The sequence below is a fragment of the Heloderma suspectum genome, chromosome 4, assembly GCF_057233095.1.
Source record: "Heloderma suspectum isolate Gila_16-S chromosome 4, 16-S_ref, whole genome shotgun sequence".
Classification (NCBI taxonomy): domain Eukaryota; kingdom Metazoa; phylum Chordata; class Lepidosauria; order Squamata; family Helodermatidae; genus Heloderma; species Heloderma suspectum.
In genome coordinates this window covers 133,253,038-133,262,397 of record NC_139461.1, presented here as the reverse complement: position 1 = coordinate 133,262,397, position 9,360 = coordinate 133,253,038, and the positions used below count along the sequence as shown (strand labels likewise).

Genomic DNA, 9,360 nt, shown 5'->3' with positions numbered 1-9,360 from the left:
AGGAAGCTGGGGAAGCCGTTTTCCGCTCTAGTAAAAAGTGGGAAAAGTGGGTGGCAGGGACATATGGATGTAGTGGAGAGATTGATGATTGTGTGAGTGGCTACTGCGGTTTCTGACGCATACCGTTGACCGTCCGGGTGCCCAGGCCAGTAGCAAAGTGCGTGATGTGAAAAATCCTCTTGTGTCGGCCAGTGAGACCCCTTACTCACTGACCAATTCCCATTCCCTAATTGTGTCTGTCTTCAATTTAGGAGGGAGGCTATGGGTGGTGGGGGAAGCAAACCTTGCACCCCCTTGAGATGTATGTCAAACAAAGAAGGAAAAAGGTTTTTTTAAAAAAGATTCAGAATAGAAAGAGAAAACAGCAAAAAGCTCAAGGTCGAGCTGAGAGGAAAAAAAACAAGATCTGAGGCTGTTAATTAGAAAAATGTTGCAGGACAGTCTGGCTTTTAACAAAGCGTGGGAGCGTGAGAGTGTAAGGCCGAAGAAGTAGCTGTTAGCCTAGCGCGCCGAGAGAGGGGGGGCAGGAAAATTGCCCACAACGTTCTGAGTTGTGCAACATCATCACCTCGCCTAATTGAGATAAAATCCCTAAGAAATGGAAACTGAAAATGAAGACCCAGAAGATGAAGGCAAAATAGAAAATAAAGGTGAAGAATCAGCCCCCAGAGCACAGGCTAGACCCCTCTTCGAGTGAAAAGTGTGCCATAAGACTGTCCCAAAGCAGAATGAAGCGGAAAGACCATGTTGAAGATCTCTGTCAAGGTAACCGTGTTTAGCTTTGAACTGTGTTAGAATTGCATAGAGCCTGTAGCTACTGACCATCGGCTATATGATTTCTGAAGAGCGTAACCATTAAGCTTTTGCCGTGGGATTCCCTGCAATGAAGAAATCTCACTGATTTGAGTATCCAGTGTTACACTGCCTAAGTGTGTGTGCTAAAGAGACCGAGAAACCAGACAGCATGTTCCTGGCCAAGCCAAAATCGCGCTACTACCATGCTCCTGAAAGCTGCAATAAACTGTGTAAGCTGGGAGACCCAACCTGATTGAGAAGAAAAGAAAATATTGGAGCAACTGTCTTAAAAAACAATGAGATCTGTGTAGCTGGCTGGCTGACGCTGTCAGTGATGTTACAACTTTAAATTAAGACTGTTTTCCTGTTTGAGACCCCAGTGAAGAAAGCTGACCCGAGTTATTTGTTGCCCGTGCCAAAGCAAGAATTTGGTGGCCCTGTACCTCATCGTGTCCTGTTTTGAGCTTGGGATTTACAAATACAAACAAACTGAGAAGCTTGCCTTTGAAGTCCTGCAAATCACCCCACCGCCTTGCCTCCCCGAAGATTAATGGCTGCCTGAAAAATGCAAGTATAAGGCGATGCCCATCACCCCCCAGCGTCCTGAGTTTCGGCACTCAGTGTTTCAGTGCTTTCGTGTACCAGGTTAGAAGAGAAAAAAAAAGAGTAAGTTTTTAAAATGTCTGTGAGAACCTGACAGAAGTAAAATAAAATTTACAGAGGAGTTGCCCAAGTTAAAGCATCATGGCTAGAGAGCTGAGCTGTGCCGCTCTGTTTAAACAGAAGCCTTGCTAAAAAGTTAAAGGCCCTTGTCTGTCAGAAGGGGTGTAGGGCCACACTTTCCCTTTTTAAACTCATGCAAAAGTAGAGAGCCTTTGCTGGAAACATCACATCTTCATTGCCCAGAGCCGTCTCTGTTTGCTTCCATCAATGTCTGGGCTTTTTAGAGACACTCTGCACATGAACTAAAATTTTAAATTGTCACAAACTTGCCATGGACAGTGCTATGAAGCTTTTGATAAACTTGAACTCTCATCGCTGTGGACCGTGTGTCTATGTTTGTAGTCAGCTCAGTGTACAGCAGGCTGAGTTTGATCTATAACTTTTAGATTTCCTTCTGCCAGAACTCATGCAGCATAGAGTTGCCGATGCAAAAATGGTGACCTAGAACTCTGCGTGTGTGGGTATGCCCGTCCCTTGATTTTAATGAGCCCTGAGCTTTCAGCCAGAAGAGCAGTATAATTGCTGGATCTGCTCCATCATGCCTTACCATGCAAGAAGTGTTTTCCATTCATTGTGTTAAATTGCAGAAAAAGTTTGTTGTATATATTTTATGATTTCTTAAATATCATAAAATATATGTGATATTTGCAGATTAGTGTTAGTTGCAACTCCAAATGATACTAAGTGTGGTTCCCAATGGATAACGAAGAGAAAAGACAAAAGCAAGTAGAAAAGAAAGAATAGAGAAAGTAGAAGACAGATAGAGAAGAGAGAAAAAGAAAAGGCAAAAGGCAAAGAAAAAACATTTGTAAAAAAAGAAGCGTGGCCATAGTTGCCCCCAGGATAAATTAAAAGCAGCTGATTGTGCCTGGAGCTTATTACCTGGGGTAAAGTAGCCACAATAATGTAATAGTTCTTTAAGATAAAGAAAATCTAACTAGAAGGAGAAGAAGAGCCTATCCCAAATGTGTGTCATTGGGACTAGTGTAAGGCAGAAAAGTTTAAGTAAGTTTAACTTGAAAAAGACAAATAAAGAGACAAGGCTGGTGCATGGAGCAGAAAGTTTTATATAAAAAGTTTGAAACATGATCTGCAATACAGGCAGATCAGCAAAGAAAAAGAAAGCAAAAAAAAGAGAAAAAATTTGTCTTCCCATACTAATAAATAAAAAGTGTTATCAAGCACTTTGGGAAGCGAAGTTGTTTACAGGAAGCTGTGCCTGAGAACCAAGCACTTCTAGCCTATGCTGAAAATGCTTGCTAGTGTTGTGCTGCCTCATGGGTAACATGTATAGTATAAAAACCCATTTAGTGCAATAGCTCGTGGTTCAGAGAAGCTGTCTGATCCAAAAATTAAGTACGCCTGTGTGCTGTAAGTTACCCAATAAAGTCTCCTTGTAAGTAACCCCCCCCTGCTGGAATCCCAAAACACAAGTGGGGCTAGAGTGCCTCACCCAGTATCAAACCCTGCTGTTAAAAGCCATGAAAGCAGGTATGAAGAAGTCAGTTAATATGACCAAAGTGTCTAAAGTGCTGCAAGGTGCCACCAAGGCCCCAGAGCGTACTTGGAGCGTCTTTCAAATGCCTATCGCCAGTACACCCCCCTCGACCCAGAGGCCCAAGAAGACGTAAACGAAAGAAAAAAGAAGAAGACCCAGCAGAGGCAGAAGATTCTTAAAAAAGAACCAGTGTGCCCAGTGTGGACAAGATGGACATTAGTGGCATGAATGCCCAAATAAAATAAATCAAATACACAAAGGAGAAAACCAAAGGGGCCAGAATGGGCGAAGAGGGAGACAGCTTGAGAGGGGCCGTGACATTGACTTCATAATTGACACTGGAGCAGCATCAAAAGCAAGCAACAAGAAGTCCAAACACTAAACAAAGTTCTTCAAGCCCAGCGTCGCTTTGTCTTAGAAAATAAGTCATTCCCATCACAGAAGTTCATCCTTTCCAACCAAGAGTTAAAGTATGAGTTAAAGAGGGAAAAATAACCCTTTGACTCCCAGATGGAAAGAACTCAGAACTGTCATACTTTCCACCCCCACAGCTATGAAAGCAGCTGGAGTTAAACCCTGGATACACTGGACACGAGTCAAGAGAGCGAGAGGGGGAGAGTAGACTGTAAACAGAAATCCTGAAAATCCTTTAAAAATCATTCTGAAAAAGCAGTAAGAAGACTCAGGCTAGACCTTACTGTGGACACACCGGGAAACTGTCCCCCTGCGTACGGTCAGACCTGCAACTGGAGAATTGAAGAAGGGGACTAGACCCTACTGCAGCTTGCCAGGTGAATAGCTGCCCAGCGTACGGTCAGATCCCAAAGAAGATCAAACATGCGTGTTGTAGTGTTAGTAGTGTTGCATTGTGTTTCCTTAATAAGGTGCAAAAAGGGGGGTCTGCCCCTGGAAAAAGAAGTTTGTCCCAGTGATTTGCTGATAATTACTGGCTTCACCTGGCTAACATCACAAGAGTAAAACATTTTTGTTTGCCAAGAGGTATACCTGCAAACAGGCTTATTAGCTCTTGCCTAATAACTGTCTGTAGACATCCTGGGAAAATTCAAAAAGATACCATGTTAAGAGTTTATGGTGTAAGTTTAACTTATTCCCAAAATGCTAATTGGGGCGTGGTTGCAAAGATCCTACCCCCTACAGAGTTCACTCTACGCACCCCCATCATTGCTGAAACAAATGCTACGTGTGCACAAATGCTTAATTGTCAAAAATTTTTCCAGAAAATACAAAGCTATCCCTGGCCCCCTTCCACTGTAATAAAATTCAAAACATATCTTTTAATGATGCCCACATACTTTTGCCTCATGGATGGTTTTAGACATGTAATTCCCGCACTTGGTCATTGATTCCTGCCAACTTGTCTGATAACCACCCATGTTGCCTCAGCCGCCAATTGAACTGGTGCCAATTCTTCCCCTGTAGCCTGAAAAAATCCGTCAACGGCAGCCTCGAGCACTCCAACTAACTAAAAATTGTAATAGTCATGTGCAGTTATATTCTGACTCAGAAAAATTGGCCTTAGCAATGTCACTAGTTGGGGTTCCAGGTTTAGCCTTGGCTAATGGTCTAAAGAACAACTGGTTAGCTTGCAGCTTAGCCAAAAGCATAAATGCCACCTCACGAGCATTGTCATTGTTAAATAAAGAGTTGCGTGATCTAAAAGGTGCAGTTCTAGAAAACAGAGCTGGTATAGATTACCTCTTCCTTCTTCATCATTTAAGTTGTGAGACACACCAAAAGCTCTGTTGTTTTAACTTAACTGATAATGGCAATGCTGTAGATGAACAGATCAACAAGCTGCACAATATAGTAGCTAACAAAACAATAAGACAAAACAATTAGCTCAATTAGTTAACCCCTTGGCTTCCAGATCTTAGCTGGCTTAAAAGCATTGTTCATCCTAATTCTACCAGTATTGTTCATAAAAGTTCTGTTATGTCTCTGCGTTCCTTGTCTTATGCGCTGTTTAACCAATCTGTTTTATGTCTCAGCTAGTAAAACTGCTGCCCTCTATGCTCTAATAGCCCAACAAGAGGCTAAGTAATATGTATGTCACAAAAAGCTTTGTATGGTTATCAAAAATGCTATAATTGTAATGAAATTATGCATTTAAGGGGGGAATGTAGCAGCCATATCGGGGGTCAGACTAAGTAGCCTCATGCAGTCTCATGCTTCATGTTCTTGCTGAGCTCTTTCTCCCTTGAATATATTGTTGTAAGCTGACGAGACACAGGAATTCCTTATCTTGTCAAAGGTCATACAATTGTATATCTTGTTCTCTGCTGTTCTCTTCTGTTCTCTCCTTATCATGGCTACCCTATAACCCAGTTCTTGTATTATAAACAATAGTGCTAAGAGAAAAAATGTTGAGGATTGCAACCCCATGCGGGAGGGAGAGGAGGAGCCATTTCATATGTGTCACAATGTCTATAAAACCAATGTGCTAATGTAAATCAGGGCTTCTGGCTCTTTGGAAACGATTCCAGCCTTAAGCCCGCGCGTTAAATAAAGAATCTCTTTTTCCTTCACTCCGTGGTCTCTCTGACTCTGGGTTCTGCAACAGTAGGGAAACCCTTGAACATTTTGGTTCGTCTTTTCTACACCTTTTCCGGCTGTATAACATCCATTATGGGACTGACAGTGAAAACAGTGGGCAGTATCCAGTGGTGTGCTTATGCTCTCGCCAATTCTGTTGTGCTCTGCCAATTCTGTTACACAAGCAGTGTGTCCCACCACTTCTGTGGTGCACGCAGGACCCACCGCTTGCGCAGTGGAGATTTAACATTTCCTAGAAGAATCCCTGAAATGAGTGGAAAAACTAATTTCTGGATCGTGACAGGTCAGTGGAGCTCTCTTGTGCAAGCTCCGCTAACTTGCCTGTTCCAGAAACGAGCATTTTTGCCCATCTCCGGTGGCCACCGAAGCGCTAAATCTCTGTTCCGCAAGTGGTGGGTGCCATTTGTTGGAAGGAATTGGCAGGCCACAACAGAATCGATGTGGGCATAAGAGCTCCGTTGGATACTGCCATATATCTTTTCAATTGTGGTATTAGTCTTATGCCAGAATGTCTTTGCTGATGGACAGGTTCACCGCATTTAAAAATAACTGCATTTTTCCTTTGGGCAATTCAGTCATATTAGATTGTGTGTATCAGTTTATCTTACGTAGTTATATGTGTTTTTTTGTTTTGTTTAGGTGTAATATACTATCTTGACATACACTTAAGCAATTATTTTCTCTTAAATTGGCACATAATAGTTACGCTATTTCTAGATATTTCAAGATGTATAAGTGTCCTAAGGTCTTGCCTCCAACTGATCATATAAAAGGGTTAATCTTACAATGGAAGTCTAGCAGGATCTTATATATTGTAGAAACCAGATTTTTAAGTTGTAATATGAAAAAAATCAATGAAGTTAGGATCCTTAACTAGTAGTCTTGTTCAATTAATTTTCTAACATATATGTAGATTTGTAAAAATTCAAACCATTTAGGTAACTGATTATTCATTATACATTTACTATCTTAATATAATGCCCTTTGAGATCTTCATATGTATAAAAAATAGTATTTTCTCCACAAAGAAACCTCACTATTGGGATTAAAATCTATCTTGCGTATAACAGCACAGCAGCAATTACAAATTTAGGGTGCAATCCTATGCATGTTTAGACAGAAAAAAAGTCCTTCAACTCCCAGCATTCTCCAGCCAGGCTGGCTGGAGAATGCTGGGAGCTGAAGGACTTTTTTTCTGTCTAAACATGTATAGGATTGCACCCTTAGATGGGCTACTTATGTCTCTATATTTATCCCAAACGTTTACCAAATACTAACCAGGGGTGTTCATTTTCAGTACTGATGTGATGAACTCCTGTATTCTGATGTAGCTCAACTGTGCCATGTAAAATGTCTGGGATTCTGTATCTCTGCAGTGAACCCTGAATAAGCATATTGCTTGAATTTTGTATCTAAATATACATCCAGAAATTAAGGTCTCTTTCACAATCCTACTTAGCTACTTAGAACTGGCTAGCTCTTTTACAATGTAAGTAGAGAGTTCTTAAGCGGGTGAAAACATCCTCTAAATTATTTTCTGATTGACTAGTTAGACTACTGTCATCAGAAGTGGACCTTGCCTCACAATAGGATAAAACAACAGTCTGCCTCCACTAAGGAGCCAGCTTTTATTGGTCTCAGATTCCCATAAATATAGAAGGCTCTGTCTTCCTGGAAACATCGAATCAGGAATTCAAAGATGCTCTCTGTCAAACTATCCTCTTTTCAAGGAACTCTGCATATGTTCTGAAATCCAAGATTCTACCTAAGCAGGTAAAAATCTACTACCTAGATTAGATGGACTTAGACTGACTTATTTTTATATATTAGGCTGCATTGTTTTAAAAAGGGAATTTCTCTTTAAAACCTTCCCCATGTGCAAGACAGCACAGTTGCTATGCTACCCCTTGTGTTCTTAGGATATTTCACAGGTGCCCTATTCCGGCGTTAAGCCTGAAAGCGGTACATTAATGCGCAAGTAGGGGCACAAGACAATCCAGGCTGGCCCTGCTTTCTGTGTCCAGTGCAGTCTTGCCCTCGGCCCCTCAGGTCCGAGGAGGAATTCAATTTGCATTTGGGGTCCTCAGTCAGGCACAGAATTCTACTTGCGTTTCACAGGTGCCCCTCTTCAGAACTTGCCTCACAACATGGCATGCTTGGGAACTGAGTTGGTGGGCCGATACACACAGGATGTAGGGAGCGGGGCAGTGTGCAGAGCCTGTTCAAGCTTAATGTCTGGAGAGGGATATGGTTTTATTAAGTTCTGTCTGGGCTTGTAACTCCAAAGCACCTTCCTTTTTATGTTTTCCCAGAGCTGGGCTGAAGGGAGGTGTTCTTTGCAGAAGATCTTAGGAAGTCTCCAAGCTGCTGGATTAGGGTGTATCAGGAGGTTTAACTCGACTGATGGCAGCCTATCAAAACTCTTTTTCAGGGGAACCCTTCTAAAGAAGGAGATCCACCAGTAGGTCTCCCCACCCCCCAATTCATAACAATTCCAAATACACGTTCCAGTTGGTTCACAGTAAGGTTTGTAAATTAACAGAACTCTTAAGACTACTCATTTTCTACACCAGACTTTTGCATGTTGTTGTTGTTCAGTCGTTCAGTCGTGTCCGACTCTTCGTGACCCCATGGACCATAGCACGCCAGGCCTTCCTGTCCTGCACTCTCTCCCGGAGCGTGCTCAAGTTCATATTCATTGCATCCGTGATGCTATCTAGCCATCTCATCCTCTGCCGTCCCCTTCTCCTTTTGCCTTCAGTCTTTCCCAGCATCAGGGTCTTTTCCAGGGAGTTTTCTCTTCGCATTAGGTGGCCAAAATATTGGAGCTTCAGCTTCATTATCTGTCCTTCCAATGAGCACTCAGGGTTGATTTCCTTTAGGATGGACTGATTTGACCTCCTTGCAGTCCAGGGGACTCGTAAGAGTCTTCTCCAGCACCACAGTTCGAAAGCATCAATTCTTCGGCGCTCAGCCTTCCTTATAGTCCAGCTCTCACAGCCATACGTTACTACTGGGAAAACCATAGCTTTGATTAGACGGACCTTTGTCGGCAAGGTGATGTCTCTGCTTCTTACTATGCTGTCTAGGTTGGCCATAGCTTTCCTCCCAAGGAGCAAGCGTCTTTTAATTTCATGGCTACAGTCACCGTCTGCGGTGATCTTGGAGTCCAAGAAAGTAAAATCTGTCACTGCTTCCATTTCTTCCCCTTCTATATGCCAGGAAGTGATGGGGCCAGATGCCATGATCTTAGTTTTTTTAATGTTGAGTTTCAAACCAGCTTTTGCACTCTCCTCTTTCACCCTCAACAAGAGGCTCTTTAAACCATTCATGAAGTACAGCTCAATATTTGGCATTCCCAAACCTTCTTTTCTATCACTCGACAGCGTAGCATTGCTTACTGTTCTGGTTCTCCCAGGGAAGGCCCAGCAAAACCTGCCTGTACAGGCTTTTTTTTCTTTTTACCTGAACAAGTTAGCAGAGGTAAAGAAACTTGTTCTGCAGGCTTCTTTCCTGCATCCAGGAAATGCTATAACTTGTTAAGAGAAAACTTTACATGTATAATGCTTTCCTGCATGCTAAAGAAAATATCAGCAAAGAATAGGAAAGCAAGACTGCAAACAGTCAGTGCAAGAACAATTTATGCCAGTAATTCCCACACTGTGGGCTGGGGCACAATACAGTGCCATAAAAAACAAATCCATTAAAAATTACTCTCATGTGAGCTAAAGTACCCACCCATAGAGTGGGCTGCCCATTTTGTATCTATA

The 9,360-nt window shown here is 42.3% G+C and overlaps 1 protein-coding gene across 2 annotated transcripts in view; it reads left to right on the top strand.

Annotated features, from left to right (window-relative positions):
- The first annotated feature begins 1,273 nt into the window (after positions 1–1,273).
- Positions 1,274–9,360, top strand: part of TRIO (trio Rho guanine nucleotide exchange factor) — a 339,772-nt gene continuing 331,685 nt past the window's right edge. The window contains exon 1 of one of the 2 annotated variants that reach the window (XM_084850577.1): positions 1,274–1,362. The gene's annotated coding sequence lies outside the window, so the exon portion shown is untranslated. Of the gene's footprint in view, positions 1,462–9,360 lie in introns of both variants that reach the window. The other variant, XM_084850576.1, reaches the window with a different exon arrangement.